Consider the following 16606-nt stretch of genomic DNA (forward strand, 5'->3'; position numbering starts at 1 on the left):
AAAATTCTTTTCTTTTCTTTTCTTTTTTTTTTCTTTTCTTTCTGTTTTTTTTTTTTTTCTTTCTTCCTTTTTGAACCTCTTTTTATCCCCTTTCTCCCCACTCACGATTTTGGATCTCTTCTAATTTGGTTAAAGCATATTTTCCTGGGGTTGTTGCCACCCTTTTAGTATTTTACTTGCCCCTTCATTTACTCTTATCTGGACAAAATGACAAGACATAAAAATTCAACACAAAAAAAAGAACAAGAGGCAGTACCGAAGGCTAGGGACCTAATCAATACAGACATCGGTAATATGTCAGATCTAGAGTTCAGAATGACAATTCTCAAGGTTCTAGCCGGGCTCGAAAAAGGCATGGAAGATATTAGAGAAACCCTCTCGAGAGATATAAAAGCCCTTTCTGGAGAAATAAAAGAACTAAAATCTAACCAAGGTGAAATCAAAAAAGCTATTAATGAGGTGCAATCAAAAATGGAGGCTCTAACTGCTAGGATAAATGAGGCAGAAGAAAGAATTAGTGATATAGAAGACCAAATGACAGAGAATAAAGAAGCTGAGCAAAAGAGGGACAAACAGCTACTGGACCACGAGGGGAGAATTCGAGAGATAAGTGACACCATAAGACGAAACAACATTAGAATAATTGGGATTCCAGAAGAAGAAGAAAGTGAGAGGGGAGCAGAAGGTATACTGGAGAGAATTATTGGGGAGAATTTCCCCAATATGGCAAAGGGAACGAGCATCAAAATTCAGGAGGTTCAGAGAACGCCCCTCAAAATCAATAAGAATAGGCCCACACCCCGTCACCTAATAGTAAAATTTACAAGTCTCAATGACAAAGAGAAAATCCTGAAAGCAGCCCGGGAAAAGAAGTCTGTAACATACAATGGAAAAAATATTAGATTGGCAGCTGACTTATCCACAGAGACCTGGCAGGCCAGAAAGAGCTGGCATGATATTTTCAGAGCACTAAACGAGAAAAACATGCAGCCAAGAATACTATATCCAGCTAGGCTATCATTGAAAATAGAAGGAGAGATTAAAAGCTTCCAGGACAAACAACAACTGAAAGAATTTGCAAACACCAAACCAGCTCTACAGGAAATCTTGAAAGGGGTCCTCTAAGCAAAGAGAGAGCCTACAAGTGGTAGATCAGAAAGGAACAGAGACCATATACAGTAACAGTCACCTTACAGGCAATACAATGGCACTAAATTCATATCTCTCAATAGTTACCCTGAATGTGAATGGGCTAAATGCCCCTGTCAAAAGACACAGGGTATCAGAATGGATAAAAAAACAAAGCCCATCTATATGTTGCCTCCAAGAAACACATTTTAAGCCCGAAGACACCTCCAGATTTAAAGTGAGGGGGTGGAAAAGAATTTACCATGCTAATGGACATCAGAAGAAAGCAGGAGTGGCAATCCTTATATCAGATCAATTAGATTTTAAGCCAAAGACTATAATAAGAGATGAGGAAGGACACTATATCATACTCAAAGGGTCTGTCCAACAAGAAGATTTAACAATTTTAAATATCTATGCCCCCAATGTGGGAGCAGCCAACTATATAAACCAATTAATAACAAAATCAAAGAAACACATCAACAATAATACAATAATAGTAGGGGACTTTAACACTCCCCTCACTGAAATGGACAGGTCATCCAAGCAAAAGATCAGCAAGGAAATAAAGGCCTTAAACGACACACTGGACCAGATGGACATCACAGATATATTCAGAACATTTCATCCCAAAGCAACAGAATACACATTCTTCTCTAGTGCACATGGAACATTCTCCAGAATAGATCACATCCTCGGTCCTAAATCAGGACTCAACCGGTATCAAAAGATTGGGATCATTCCCTGCATATTTTCAGACCACAATGCTCTAAAGCTAGAACTCAACCACAAAAGGAAGTTTGGAAAGAACCCAAATACATGGAGACTAAACAGTATCCTTCTAAAGAATGAATGGGTCAACCGGGAAATTAAAGAAGAATTGAAAAAAATCATGGAAACAAATGATAATGAAAATACAACGGTTCAAAATCTATGGGACACAACAAAGGCAGTCCTGAGAGGAAAATATATAGCGGTACAAGCCTTTCTCAAGAAACAAGAAAGGTCTCAGGTACACAACCTAACCCTACACCTAAAGGAGCTGGAGAAAGAACAAGAAAGAAACCCTAAGCCCAGCAGGAGAAGAGAAATCATAAAGATCAGAGCAGAAATCAATGAAATAGAAACCAAAAAAACAATAGAACAAATCAACGAAACTAGGAGCTGGTTCTTTGAAAGAATTAATAAAATTGATAAACCCCTGGCCCGACTTATCAAAAAGAAAAGAGAAAGGACCCAAATAAATAAAATCATGAATGAAAGAGGAGAGATCACAACTAACACCAAAGAAATACAAACTATTATAAGAACATACTATGAGCAACTCTACGGCAATAAATTTGACAATCTGGAAGAAATGGATGCATTCCTAGAAACATATAAACTACCACAAATGAGCCAGGAAGAAATAGAAAGCCTGAACAGACCCATAACCAGTAAAGAGATTGAAACAGTCATTAAAAATCTCCAAACAAACAAAAGCCCAGGGCCAGACGGCTTCCCGGGGGAATTCTACCAAACATTTAAAGAAGAACTAATTCCTATTCTCCTGAAACTGTTCCAAAAAATAGAAATGGAAGGAAAACTTCCAAACTCATTTTATGAGGCCAGCATCACCTTGATCCCAAAACCAGACAAGGATCCCACCAAAAAAGAGAGCTATAGACCGATATCCTTGATGAACACAGATGCGAAAATACTCAACAAAATACTAGCCAATAGGATTCAACAGTACATTAAAAGGATTATTCACCACGACCAAGTGGGATTTATTCCAGGGCTGCAAGGTTGGTTCAACATCCGCAAATCAGTCAATGTGATACAACACATCAATAAAAGAAAGAACAAGAACCATATGATACTCTCAATAGATGCTGAAAAAGCATTTGACAAAGTACAACATCCCTTCCTGATCAAAACTCTTCAAAGTGTAGGGATAGAGGGCGCATACCTCAATATCATCAAAGCCATCTATGAAAAACCCACCGCAAATATCATTCTCAATGGAGAAAAACTGAAAGCTTTTCCGCTAAGGTCAGGAACACGGCAGGGATGTCCATTATCACCACTGCTATTCAACATCGTACTAGAGGTCCTAGCCTCAGCAATCAGACAACAAAAGGAAATTAAAGGCATCCAAATCGGCAAAGAAGAAGTCAAATTATCACTCTTCGCAGATGATATGATACTATATGTGGAAAACCCAAAAGACTCCACTCCAAAACTGCTAGAACTTATACAGGAATTCAGTAAAGTGTCAGGATATAAAATCAATGCACAGAAATCAGTTGCATTTCTCTACACCAACAGCAAGACAGAAGAAAGAGATATTAAGGAGTCAATCCCATTTACAATTGCAGCCAAAACCATAAGATACCTAGGAATAAACCTAACCAAAGAGACACAGAATCTATACTCAGAAAACTATAAAGTACTCATGAAAGAAATTGAGGAAGACACAAAGAAATGGAACAATGTGCCATGCTCCTGGATTGGAAGAATAAATATTGTGAAAATGTCTATGCTACCTAAAGCAATTTACACATTTAATGCAATTCCTATCAAAGTACCATCCATCTTTTTCAAAGAAATGGAACAAATAATGCTAAAATTTATATGGAACCAGAAAAGACCTCGAATAGCCAAAGGGATATTGAAAAAGAAAGCCAACGTTGGTGGCATCACAATTCCGGACTTCAGGCTCTATTACAAAGCTGTCATCATCAAGACAGCATGGTACTGGCACAAAAACAGACACATAGATCAATGGAACAGAATAGAGAGCCCAGAAATAGACCCTCAAATCTATGGTCAACTAATCTTCGACAAAGCAGGAAAGAATGTCCAATGGAAAAAAGACAGCCTTTTCAATAAATGGTGCTGGGAAAATTGGACAGCCACATGCAGAAAAATGAAATTGGACCATTTCCTTACACCACACACAAAAATAGACTCAAAATGGATGAAGGACCTCAATGTACGAAAGGAATCCATCAAAATCCTTGAGGAGAACACGGGCAGCAACCTCTTCGACCTCTGCCGCAGCAACATCTTCCTAGGAACAACGCAAAAGGCAAGGGAAGCAAGGGAAAAAATGAACTACTGGGATTTCATCAAGATCAAAAGCTTTTGCACAGCAAAGGAAACAGTTAACAAAATCAAAAGACAACTGACAGAATGGGAGAAGATATTTGCAAACGACATATCAGATAAAGGACTAGTGTCCAGAATCTATAAAGAACTTAGCAAACTCAACACCCAAATAACAAATAATCCAATCAAGAAATGGGCAGAGGACATGAACAGACATTTCTGCAAAGAAGACATCCAGATGGCGAACAGACACATGAAAAAGTGCTCCATATCACTCGGCATCAGGGAAATACAAATCAAAACCACAATGAGATATCACCTCACACCAGTCAGAATGGCTAAAATCAACAAGTCAGGAAATGACAGATGCTGGCGAGGATGCGGAGAAAGGGGAACCCTCCTACACTGTTGGTGGGAATGCAAGCTGGTGCAGCCACTCTGGAAAACAGCATGGAGGTTCCTCAAAATGTTGAAAATAGAACTGCCCTATGACCCAGCAATTGCACTATTGGGTATTTACCCTAAAGATACAAACGTAGTGATCCAAAGGAGCACATGCACCCGAATGTTTATAGCAGCAATGTCCACAATAGCCAAACTATGGAAAGAACCTAGATGTCCATCAACAGATGAATGGATCAAGAAGATGTGGTATATATACACAATGGAATACTATGCAGCCATCAAAAGAAATGAAATCTTGCCATTTGCAACAACATGGATGGAACTAGAGCGTATCATGCTTAGCGAAATAAGTCAAGCAGAGAAAGACAACTATCATATGATCTCCCTGATATGAGGAAGTGGTGATGCAACATGGAGGCTTAAGTGGGTAGAAGAAGAATAAATGAAACAAGATGGGATTGGGAGGGAGACAAACCATAAGTGACTCTTAATCTCACAAAACAAACTGAGGGTTGCCGAGGGGAGGGGGTTTGGGAGAAGGGGTTGGGATTATGGACATTGGGGAGGGTATGTGCTTTGGCGAGTGCTGTGAAGTGTGTAAACCTGGTGATTCACAGACCTGTACCCCTGGGGATAAAAATATATGTTTATAAAAAATAAAAAAAGTATAAAAAAAAAAAAAAAAGTTCAGGTTAGAAGGTTATTATGGAATTTGATGTACTGGACATCTCACTGTGACAGTAAATAGGTTAAAAAATTTTCTATATAATAATAAAAAATTATCTTTAACAAAATGAGCCAGGATAGTGGGAACAAATTAATAATAAAAATTGTCCTATGAAGTAGTGGTGGTTGTTCTCTTGTTGTCTTTTTTTTTTCCTTTCCCAGTTGGTTTCCTGGGGGAGGGGCCTGCCACGTGGGGTTTCAGTCAATGATGTTCTCTGAGTTAAGTCCTCCCACCCCCATCAAGGGGGTGGGCTCTTAGGAAACTGGTTTTTTCAGGCTTTTGTTCTCTGGAGGTTTTTATATTTGTTCACTTTTGTTTTTCTCTCTTGCCTTGAGGGCTTTTGATGGTTTTTGTAGGTTTAGAGGAATGCAAACTGTACCCTGACCTCCGTCTCAGAAAGAAGCCTCAATCTGGCTGCAGAGCCCAAATAAATCCTCCCTTCAACACTGGCAGAGTAGGTTCCCAGTCGCGGTCCCTGGGGACTCAAGATTTTTTGCTTGTACCCAAAACCACAGCAGTGGCGGCTGTCTGGGCAGCTCCAGACTGCCAGAGAAGTTCCAAGCAGCAATCGCACACTGGGATTTTCCCACTGGCACAAGCTGGGAGTTCCTGGTCTTTCCAGGTCCGAGAGCACCAGGCTGGTGCCTGTGCCATCTCTCTCTGGGGAGGGCGCAGGGCATGACTCGGACTCTGATGGCATGGCAGGGCACTTGTGTGGGGACTGCAAAAAGGCTGTGCTTCTCTTGGCTGGCGAGGCTCTCAGCCCCTCATGGGAGCTGGGCGCCACACGCTCTCAGGCGAGCTTGCTGGTGGTTCAGGGACCAAGACCTGGTTTCTCTGCTGCACTCTTTCTGGCTATGCACCAGGGGTTGCTGTCCTGGGTCTGGGGACTTAAGCCCATGACCCTAACATCCCGATTCCTGCAATTTCTCCCCAGTGATCCTTTGCTCTTCTTGAGTGCTTTCTACCATACTTCTGAGATAATGCTGGTCCCCAGACGCAGGGCACTCTCGTATTGGGATATTACTTTCCAGTGGGTCACCTCTGGTAGCACCCTCCCCATTTTGTTTATCTTCCGATATCATTCCGACTTTCCCACTCCGCTTTACCTGCCCACTGGCATCTTCTGCTCTGGTAGAGATCCAGACGTGTATAATTCGGGTCTCAGGCTGATTTTGTCGGTGAGTGGAGTTCAATAGAAGTAATCAGCTCACTTTAGGGTCCAGGTTGAAAGGGAGCCTCCTTCTAATTCTCCGCCATCTTGTCTCCAGTATAACCATTTTAACAATGTTTTTTTAAAATTAAATTAATTTATTTATTTTCAGAAAAACAGTATTCATTATTTTTTTCACCAACCCAGTGCTCCATGCAATCTGTGCCCTCTATAATACCCACCACCTGGTACCCCAAGCTCCCACCCCCCTGCCACTTCAAACCCCTCAGTTGTTTTTCAGAGTCCATAGTCTCTCATGATTCACCTCCCCTTCCAATTCCCCCCAACTCCCTTTTCCTCTCTAAGACACCTTGTCCTCCATGATATTTGTTATGCTCCCCAAATAAGTGAAACCATATGATAATTGACTCTCTCTGCCTTTCTTCATTCAGCATAATCTCTTCCAGTCCCGTCCATGCTGCTACAAAAGTTGGGTATTCATCCTTTCTGAAGGAGGCATAATACGCCATAGTGTATATGGACCATATCTTCCTTATCCATTCGTCCGTTGAAGGGCATCTTCGTTCTTTCATAGTTTGGCGACCGTGGCCATTGCTGCTATAAACATTAGGGTACAGATGGCCCTTCTTTTCACGACATCTGTATCTTTGGGGTAAATACCCAGGAGTGCAATTGCAGGGTCATAGGGAAGTTCTATTTTTAATATCTTGAGGAATCTCCACACTGTTCTCCAACTTGCAATCCCACCAACAGTGTAAAAGGGTTCCCCTTTCTCCACATCCTCACCAACACATGTTGTTTCTTGTTTTGTTAATTTTGGCCATTCTAACTGGTGTAAGGTGATATCTCAATGTGGTTTTAATTTGAATCACCCTGAGGGCTAGTGATGATGTACATTTTTTCATGTATCTGATTGCCATTTGTATGTCTTTATTGGAGAATTGTCTGTTCATATCTTCTGCCCATTTTTTGATATGTTTGCCTATTTTTTATGTGTTGCGTTTGAGGAGTTCATTTTAGATCCTGAATATCAACCTTTTGTCTGTACTGTCATTTGCAAATATCTACTCAAATTCCGTGGGTTGCCTCATTGTTTTGTTCACTGTTTCCTTTGCTGTGTAGAAGCTTTTGATCTTTATGAAGTCCCAAACGTTCATCTTCACTTTTTTTTCCTTTGCCTTTGGAGACATATTTTGAAAGAAGTTGCTATGGCCAATGTTGAAGAGTTTTCTGCCTATGTTCTCCTCCAAGATTCTGATGGATTCCTGCCTCAGGTTGAGGTCTTTTATCCATTTCGAGTTTCTCTTTGTGTATGGTGTCAGAGAATGGTCGAGTTTCATTCATCTACACAAAGCTGTCCCAATTTTCTCAGCAGCATTTATTGAAAAGGCATTGTTTTTCCTTTGTATATTTTTTCCTGCTTTCTTGAAAATTATTTGACTATAGATTGATGGTCCATATCTGAGCTCTCTACTCTGTTACACTGGTCTAATGGCCTGTTTTTATGCCAGTCCCCTGCTGTCTTAGTGATCACAGCTTTGTAGTAACCCTTGAAACCAGGCAACAGGGTGCACCCAGTTTTGTTCTTTTCTTTTTGGCATTTCCTTAGCAATACGGGATCTCCTCTGATTCCACACCAATTTTAGGCTTGTGTTTGCTCCAGCTCTTTGAAAAATACCGGAGGAAATTTGATCAGAATGGCATTAAAAGGATAGATTTCTCTAGGCTGTATAGACTTTTTAAGACTGTTTATTCTTCTGATCCATGAGCATGGAATGGTCTCCCATCTTTATGGTTTTCTTCCATTTATTTCATGAGTGTTCTGTAGTTCCCTGAGTATAGATTGCTTATCACTTTGGTTTGGTTTATTCCCAGGTATCTTATGGTTTTGGAGATTGTAAATGGAATTGATTCTCTAATTTCCCTTTCTGTATTTTCATTGTTAAAGGATAAGAAAACCACTGATTTTTGTACAAAGATTTTGTATCCTCCCGCATTATTGAAGTGCTGTATGAGTTCTAGTAGTTTTGGGGTGGAGTCTTTTGGGTTTTCCATATAAAGTATGTCATCTGTGAAGAGAGAGTTTGACTTCTTCATTGCCAATTTGGATACATTTTATTTCTCCTTGTTGTCTGATTGCTTCAAATACTATGTTGAATAAGAGCGGAGAGAGTGGGCATCCCTGTCATGATCCTTATCTCTAAGGGAAGGCTGTCAGCTTTTACCCATTGAGGATGGTATTCACTGTGGTGTTTTCATAGATACACTTAGGGAAGCTGATGAAGGTTCGCTCTATCCCTACTTTGAAGTGTTTTATTCAGGAACAAAAGCCGGATTTTCTCAAATGTGTTCTTTTCACCAATTGAGATGACCATGTGGTTTTTCTGTCTTCGCTTATTAATTTGTTTATGACATTGATTGATTTGCGAATATTGAACCATCCTTGCAACCCAGGGATAGATCCCACCTGGTCATGGTGATTCATCTTTTGAATATACTGTTGGATCCTATGAGCTTGCATATTGTTGAGAATCTTAGTATCTATATTCATCAGTGATATTGGTCTGAAATTCTCCTTTTTGGTGAGGTCTTTTCCTGGTTTGTGGATCAGGGTAATGCTGGCTACATAAGAAGAGTCTGGAAGTTTTCTTCTACTTCCATTTTTGGAAAGATCTTCAGGTGAATAGGTGTTACTTCTACTCTGAAAGATTGGTAGAGATGCCCAGGGAAGCTGTCTGTACCTGAGCTCTTGTTTTTTGGGAGGTTTTTGATCACTACTTCAATCTCGTTACTGGTTAATGGTCTATTCAGGTTCTACATTGCTTACTGGTTCAATTTTGGAATTTTATACTTTCCTAGGAATGCAGCCGTTTCACCTAGGTTGCTTAGCTTATTAGCATACAACTGTTTTTTTTTTTTTTTCTTTTTAATTTCTTTTAAGTGTAACACTATTCTATGTTTTTCCACCACGGTCAGTGATCTATGTAATCCCTGCCCTCTCTTTTATACATACCAGTCTCTTCTGCCAACCTCTCACCCCCGGCTCTTTCAAAGCCCTCATATTGTTTTTCAGAGTCCATAGTCTGATAGTATCATAGTCTTATAGAGGGCACGGATTGCATGAAGCACTGGGCATGGTGAAAAAATAATGAATACTTTTTTTTTGAGAAAATAAATTAATTTAATAAAAAAAAAAAAGATATGTCTCCAAAGGCAAAGAAACCAAGCGAAAATGAACTTTGGAAATTCATCAAAATCAAAAGCTTCTGCACAGCAAAGGAAACATTCAAGAAAACAATGGTGAACGACGGAATGGGAGAAAATATTTTAAACCATTTTTTAACTGGATTATTTGTATTTTGGGGTGTTAAATTGTAGCCATTACACATATTTTGGACACTATCCCCATACTGCATAGGGTTTTTTTTTTTAATGAATATTTTCTCCCTTTCAGTATGTTGTCTTTTTTTAAATTAAATATATTTATTTTCAGCATAACAGTATTCATTATTTTTTACCACACCCAGTGCTCCATGCAGTCCGTGCCCTCTACAGTACCTACCACCTGGTACCCCAACCTCCCACACCCTTATTACTTCTTCCTTGCTCTTCTGCTGTGAGGAAACTTTATTATGTTACAGTCCCAGTTGTTTATTTTTGCCTTTATTTCCTTGCCTCAGGAGACAGTCTAGAAAATGTTTGCTTTGGTCCATGTCATGAAGTTACGGTCTGTGCCCTCTTGGATTTTTATGGTTTCAGTTCTCCCACTGAGGTCTTGAAACTGTTTTGAACTTCTATGTCTGTTTGGCATAAGGAAGCAGAGTAATTGCATTCTTCTGTGCATAGCTGTCCAGTTTTCCCAACACTATAGAGACTGTTCTTTTCCTTTCTATATTCTTGCCTGCTTTGTGGAAGCCTAATAGGCCACAGAATTGCGGGTTTATATCTGAGCTTCTATCCTGTTCCCTAGGTCACTGTGTGTATTTTTGTGCCAGTGCCATAGTTAGGATGACCACAGCTATGTAGTATAACTTGAAATCTGGAATTGTGATTCCTCCAGCATTGTTTTTCTTCTCAACATTGCATTGGCTGTTCAGTATCTTTGGTGGTTCCATACAAATTTTTAGGAGTGTTTGCTTGACTTCTTTTTGTTTAACTTAATTCAATGAGCCAACTTATAGGACACCATTAGTGTTATAGGACACTATAACACTTATAGGACAACTTATAGGACACCAACTTATAGGACACCTGTACTGTTCAATAATAGATCAAATGTGTATTCTGCCCAGTGCTCATTGCATCATGGGTCCTCTTTAAGGTCTACCACCCAGTTGCCCCATCCCCCACGCCACTGCCCTCCAGCAATCCTGAGTTCGTTTCTGTAATGAAGTGTCTCTCGTGGTTTTTCTCCCTCTCTGACGACTTCACATTCAGTTCCCCCCTTCTCCTCTGATCCTCTGTGCTGTTTCTTCTATTTTACATAGGTGAACCCATGTGACGCTTGCTTTTCTCTGATAGCCTTATTTCACTCAGCGTAATACCCAACAGTTCCTTCCAGGTGGATGCGATGGTTAGTCTTCATCCTCTATGATGGATGAATAATATTCTGTTGTAGATATGAACCACATCTTCTTTATCCATTCATCTGTCCATGGATATCAGCACTCTGTCCATAGTTTGGCTAGAGTGGTTAATGCTATAATGAACACTGGGCGGGGGGATGCCACTATTTTTCACTCAATCTGTATTTTCTTTCGATTTTATTTATTGACTTGACGGAGATAGAGAGAGATCACAAGCAGGCAGAGAGGCAGGCAGAGGGAGGGGGCGAAGCAGGCTCCCTTCTGAGCAGACAGCCTGATGTAGAGCTTGATCCCAGGGCCTTGAGATCCTGGAGGCTTGACCCACTGAGCCACCCAGATGCCCCACAATCTGTATCTTTGGGTTAAATACCAAGCAGTGCAATTGCTGTGTTGTCTATTTTTAAGTTTGGGAAGAAGCTCGATAACATGTGGCAGAGTGGTTGTACGAGGGTGCATTGCCACCAGCAGTGTAAGAGTGTTCCCCTCTAACCATGTCCTCGCCAGCATTTGTTTTCCCTGCCTTGACATTTTAGCCATGCCAGCTGTTGTAAGGTGGTATCTCACTGTGGTTTTGATTTGTATTTTCCTGATGGCTATTGCTGTAGAACACTTTTTTGTGTGTCTCTTGGTCACTTGTATGTCCTCTTAGTAGAAAGGTATGTTCGTGTTTTTGCCTATGTCTTCAGCTAGATTAGGGGTAGTCCCAGGATCATGGAAGGTGTGATCTGCTTAGGTATGGAGACCTTCAGAGACATCTGAATTGAAGGCCAGGGTTAAGGAGAGTATCAGGCCCAGGCTCTGTGTTCAGTCTGGTATGAAAATATAAATAAGCAGGGAGTGGTTCAATATGTCATTCAGATTTCTCCTGCTCTAAGTCCTTTCTGCAGTTCCAAAGGGCATGATTTCTGACTTTGTTGTAGGATGAGACTGTGCTTCGCTCAGGTGTCCCCATTCCCTGGGGATTTGGAGCCAGGCCTCTGGGTATGGTCCTTTAGGAACCAAACCTAGGGTTAGGATTGGGGCATAGGATCATGGCAGGTTAAGCCTTCCAGCTGTGTGGCAAGACTCCCAGAGGGCTGAGTTGAGGGTGTGGTTTGTGTCCAACAGGCCATGGAATGGGGGGGTGGCCTCAGGTGGCCATGAAGATTTCTCCTGCTCTGAATCATTATCGGGGTTCCAAATGCCATGGTTTCCTTCTGGGAGTCAAGCGGATTCCTCTGAAATTGTTCAGGTTTCCCCAGTCCCTGGGACTGTGGCGCCAGCCAGGTCTCTGAGGAAATACCCCTGGTAGACCACCCGAGGGTCAGGGTTGGGTTCAGGATTTAGGGTCATGGGTTAGGGTTAGGGTTCAGGGGTTTTCTAGGGTTAATATGTTTGACTTTACACAAGATGCACATGCTTAAATAAGACATTTTCTGAGAGTATTTTACATTGAGTAAATTTAGCATGTAACCCAAATAGTTATGGAGAAGAATGGAATGTTCCAAAGCAACACTTAAGACAATATTTACTGACATTTATGTTTTATCATCAAAATAATTAAAAATTGAATTGCTCTGTGACTCTTCTCACAGATGAATTTGCTGGCCCTGTCTTTCCGGTCTTGGCCAAAAGCTTCTTCTCATTGGGCTTCCTTAATGGGCGTCTCTGAATGGAATGGTTCTCTTAGCCCTTAGCCTGCATTCTTTCCTATTGTTGGTTTATTGATTATATCCTACACTCATTGGAAGTTCCCAGGTGGGACTAGAGCTATACATTTGCACTAAGTAGATTCTCCATACATACTTACTAATTCAACAAGTATGGTTTACTTTTTAATCAAAAATATCCATGTTTTATCAATGATTTTTTTAACCATTTCAGAATATATTTGGAGAAAGCTATTGCTCCATGACTATACATCTGTCAAGGCTGTGGCTTCATTATATTCTGTGTCATGCTTCCATGAGATGACCAGAATGCTGATGACCCATGTATGAAGCTCAACTTCAAACCTTAGGGGTGATTTCTGTGAAACCACTGGGAGGTGTTTGGGGGGCTTACACTGCTGAACACCACATATCATGCAGGGCCAGATGGGACGTGAGCAACCTTTCTTTCCCCAGCTTTTACATTTTCCTCCACCTTCTGTCAGCATGTTGCTTTCCCACCAACTGTATCTTTGCAGACAAACTCTGAGATGGCCTATGGCTTGAGACTCCATTGACATTGCAGAGTCTCATTAGAACCAGTGTCAGAGGTTTCTGTGGCACTGACATGACCCTTGTTCCCAGAATAGATCCCATGAAGAGTCCCATGAGAATCAGTGAGTCCAGCAAAGATATATAGCTGATTGCATCTCTAGCTGAAACCGCTCTGGGGGAACCTGCTGGAGGCCATCTCCAGGCTCAGTCTGGCTCTTTCACTGATTTCCCTTATGACCTAGGAGAGTCATTTTATCGGAGTTTGAGGATCATCATTTCTTTTTTTTTTTTTAAGATTTTTTTTACTAATTAGTTAGAGATTGAAACAGAGTGATCACAGGCAGATAGAATGGCAGGCAGAGGCAGAGGGAGAATCAGGCTCCTTGTCGAGCAAGTAGCCCAATGTGGGACTCGATCCCTGATGCTGGGAAGGCAGCGACTTAAACAACTGAACCACCTAGGCATCCCGAGACTCATCATTTCTAAAATGAGGAAATGTATTTAGATGAATTGATTCATGCAAGACAATTTGATGAACTCCTAGGAAGTTCTGGGCAGTCCTCAAGGTGGATTCTCTCTCAGGAGTTCCGACTCCCATCGTCCCCACTCCTATTAGTTTCCCCCTTTTGACACAATGGCTACTCCTTGTAAATTTCCCAGGGTGACACTGGACTAGCAAGTGTCTTCAGGGTGTGCCCCCATAGCATCCGAATTGGTTGAGAGGCCATGAGCCATTGTGATCCAAAACCTAGGTTTTGGCTGTGCTGCCTTACTTGCACAAAAACAGCAGTGCCTGCGTCAGGCCTTCACTGCGCCATCTGGGTTGGCTTAGTGAGGACGTAGCCCTGGACACTAGCCCCGTGACACTGTGAGGGCACTCGGAATCCACAGTTCATTCATGCAAAGCAACAAGTGTTTCTACATCAGGATTAATGATGCAAGGTTTAGTTTTAGAGCAACTATGATAAAATTAGATTTAAATGACAGAACAGAAAGTAGTTCAACTGTACTCTGTATTATGGCCGTGATGGGAAAAGTGAACGATGGAGTCAAAAAGGGGAATGGGAGTTCCAAGAAGCAGGCTGGGGTCGTCCAGGGATGGGGGTGTCTCGTGGACGAAGGGACCAGGAGGCTTGTCATGGCTTCCAACAGTGCAGCATCAGGGTGTGCGCCGGGCCTGACCCACGATCCCCAGGGACACTGGGGGCAGTCTAGCTCCAGAAGACCTACAGAAATGCAAACTGGCCTGTGCAGAGCCTTTCTGGTCTGTCTTCTTGGTTCCTAGGTGTGGCTCTTTCTCTGCTTCTGGAGGCTGTTGATTGTCCTTAGATACCTAAGGGGCTTTTAAAAAAATATAGTCACCAAAGCACTGAGCACATTCCCTGTCCCCAGAAATAGGTCACTAAACATAAATATTGTTTCATCTTAGCTGAGGACCAGGAGCTGGTGCTATATAGGTCCTCAGGAGGTAGCATCTGTTGCCCACAGGCCCACACCCCATGACACCCACACCAAGCTCAGCCCATCCTCTGCTCTGCTCAAGGGCAGCAGACAGATGGACCAGGTGCAGGTGGGATTCCCTCCAGGCAGGCATAGCTTGCATCCGACAGGTAGAGAAGTGGGCCAGTTCACATGCACAAGATGTGTATTCTTTTGTTTCCTTGGTGTCTGCCTCCCCTGTCCATCATGTTGGTCATGAAGATTTAGCTCCTGGGACAACTTGGGTTTTCGGATTTCTGTTGACATGTCGAAGTGTAGATATGAGTTTCCTTTGTTTCCTGTGCTTGTGTTGGAGATGAAGGCGGGAAAAGTCATCATGCACTGAAAGTAGAGTATGAAATATCCAGTGTGCTCTGACCCCCACCCCTCAGGCTTGAAAGCCACAGTCAACTACATACTTCATGTTCTACACAATCAGCTTTAGGGTCTCCCAGACACATGTGACATGAAATCGTACTGAAAGATGATTCCCGAACTTTTGTCTTGCAGTTTAGGGAGAGATTAGGGACACTGCCCCTTGCCTGCACTGTTTTTTCTGGTCTGGCAAATGCCCAGTCACACTGACACATGTAGCCACCCAAGGGCACAGCTGCCACATCCTCCCGGAGCACTCCCGGTCCTCCTGACCTCCATTCTGGCCAACCCAGCACACCCACAATCCTCCTGAGTGTCCCATATCATGGTACATGTCACACAAGGCTGTCAGTTTTTGTCTCTCGGTCTGTCCTTCATGCTTGGAGTAGATTTCTCTCCCAGGTGCCTGGCTGGATGGCAGGCCCATTAATTATTTCAGAATATTTTGTCCTGGAACAGCAGGCGTCCTTTAAATCCGGACGGGCAGGGGGAATCTCTCTCCCTCTGTGTGACCCCAGCCTCAGAGGGATCTAGTGTCCAGGACAGGGATTTGGGAGTCCTCCCAGATGAAGTTTGTTCAGTGAAGGTGGGTTCCTTCCAGGATCATTATGGAAAAACATGGCATGGCCATTCTGGGAGACAAAAAGCATGCTTCTGTATTGTATTCTCTTTGTACGCAGTAGCTACCAGAGAGGATACTTGTGGGAAAGGATACTGGGGATGAAAGTCTGAAAACCCAAGCTGGGGTAGGGTTAGGGTAGGGCATGGCATGCCCAACCTATAGAGCTTGAAATGATCTCCCCAGCACTGAAGTTAGGGGGGAGTTTCACGTGGTCACTCAAGCTGTAGTTTATGTCCACGGGGGCCGCTGAATGTGGGGGTGGCCTCATGGGTCCATGGGTTTTTTTCCCACTATAGGGTTTTTGCACATGTCAAAATAGCAAGGTTTCATTCTGGGGGTCAGGAGGACTCCTAGGTTATGGCTCAGGGGCCCTCCATATGGAGGAATTCAAGAGCAGGGCTCTGGGTATGGATGCCTGAAAACCAAATCTTGGGTTAAGATTAGGGCCTAGGTACATGCAAACCTGATCTGCAAGCTCTGCAGTGAGCTCCCCAGGGGACTGAATTGAAAAGGGGGCTCAGGCTGAGGGTCACAATATGGGTTTATGTCCAGGTCAGACTCCGAAGTGTGTGTGGCCTCAGGGACCATAAAGGTTTCTCAAACTCCAAGGGTTTTACACAGCTCCAAATTACAATATTTCCTCCTGGGGGGCATGGGTCAGGACGAGTTGTGTTTTGTGGCTCAGAGGTCCTCCACATGGAGGGATTCTAGACCAGGTCTCCAGGGACAGATGTCTGAAAACCCAATCTAGGATTAGGATTAGGGCCGAGGCACATGCCAAATCCAAACTGCTGGCTCTATGGCCAGCTAACTGGGTGGATGAATATTGGTTGG

This window comes from Mustela lutreola, chromosome 5, assembly GCF_030435805.1.
Source record: "Mustela lutreola isolate mMusLut2 chromosome 5, mMusLut2.pri, whole genome shotgun sequence".
NCBI classification, from domain to species: Eukaryota; Metazoa; Chordata; class Mammalia; order Carnivora; family Mustelidae; genus Mustela; species Mustela lutreola.